The 1,864-nt window shown below is 34.0% G+C and overlaps 1 pseudogene; it reads right to left on the reverse strand.

Annotated features, from left to right (window-relative positions):
- Positions 1-464: 464 nt before the first annotated feature.
- On the reverse strand, positions 465-1,211 carry LOC124846941 (secreted RxLR effector protein 161 pseudogene; annotated as a pseudogene).
- Between the last annotated feature and the right edge of the window lie 653 nt (positions 1,212-1,864).

The raw sequence follows: 1,864 nt of genomic DNA on the forward strand, positions 1-1,864 counted from the left end.
CAATGTATTTAGTCTCACATCACAAGCTCTTAACTCTAATGAATAAACCATATGTCTATTCTAGGTCACAATTAAATGAGTTTTCTCAAAGTAACTAATTATGTGCACAAATAATTGAGAAAACATTAAACTGAATAAAAGTTTTATCAAAATGAAAGTACTTATAATGATTGTCATATAATGGAATCAAGTCCCATTCGCGTTACATGATCCTTAAAATTCTTTGGTGGCATGCCTTTAGTTAAAGGATCAACAATCATCAACTCAGTGCTAACGTGCTCAATGACCACTTTCTTTTCTTTAACACGTTCTCTTATGGCTAGATATTTAATATCGACGTGCTTACTTCGACTTCCACTTTTATTATTCTTAGCCATAAAAACAGCAGCAGAGTTATCACAATACAACTTTAGTGGCCTAGCAATTGAGTCCACAACTCTAAGCCCAAATATAAAACTCTTCAACTATACACCATGTGAAGTAGCCTCAAAACAAGAAATGAGCTCAGCCTCTATAGTAGAACTAGCAGTCAAGGTATGGTTTTTGTTACTCCAAGATACAGCTCCACAAGTTAGCATAAAAACATAGCCAGATGTAGATTTTCTGGTATCAACACAACCAACAAAGTCTGAATCAGAGTAGCCTATCACTTCCAAATTATTAGTTCGTTTATACATGAGCATGAAATCTTTTGTTCCTTGAAGATATCTCATTACTTTCTTTGTAGCTTTCGAATGGTCAACACTTGGATTACTCTGATATCTTCCTAAAACTCCAACTGCAAATGCAATGTCAGGTCTAGTACAAACTTGAGCATACATAAGACTTTCGACAACTGAAGCATATGGAATATTTTTCATCTGTTCCCGCTCAAGATCATTTTTCGGGCATTGACTTAATTCAAGTTTGTCACCCTTTATAATGGGAACTACACTTGGTGAACAATCTTTCATGTTAAATCTCGCTAGAACTTTATTGATATAGGTCTCTTGAGACAAACCCAAAATACCTCGAGATCTTTCTCTATGAATCTTAATGCCTATGACATAAGATGCTACACCCATATCCTTAATATCAAAGTTCTTCAAGAGAAATTGCTTCACCTCATATAACATACCCTTGTCGTTGATTGCAAGCAAAATGTCATCCACATATAAAACAAGAAAACAAATTTTGCTCCCACTAACCTTCTGGTATATACATTGATCCATGATGTTTTCTTCAAAACCAAAAGAAGAGATAACTTCATGAAATTTTAAATACCATTGGCGTGAAGCTTGTTTTAATCCATAGATGGACTTATTAAGCTTACATACCAAGTGCTCACTATTTCTAGAGAAAAATCTTTCGGTTGTTTCATGTAAACCTTTTCCTCTAGATCACCATTAAGGAATGTTGTTTTCACATCCATTTGATGTAACTCAAAGTCAAAATGAGCTACTAATGCCATGATTATTCGTAAAGAATCCTTCTTAGATACAGGAGAAAAAGTCTCTTTATAATCAATTCCTTCTCTTTGAGTGAATCTTTTGGTAACAAGTCTCGCTTTATATATTTCAATGTTACTTTGAGAGTCCTTCTTAGTTTTGAAGACCCATTTACATCCAATGGGTTTTAGACCATTAGGCAACTCAACAAGATCCCATACTTGATTAGATGACATAAAATCCATCTCATCTTTCATAACATTATGCCACAAATTTGATTCCTTAGAACTCATGGCTTGTGAAAACATTTCAGGATCATTTTTGGCTCCAATGTTGTAATCCGATTCTTGTAAATACACTTCATAATCACTAGAAACTGCTGGTCTTTTGATTCTAGTATATCTTCTTAATGTTGTCTCAACATCTTGATGAGAAGA

This window comes from Vigna umbellata, chromosome 2, assembly GCF_029865625.1.
Source record: "Vigna umbellata cultivar VRB3 chromosome 2, Vumbellata_1.0, whole genome shotgun sequence".
Lineage (NCBI taxonomy): Eukaryota > Viridiplantae > Streptophyta > Magnoliopsida > Fabales > Fabaceae > Vigna > Vigna umbellata.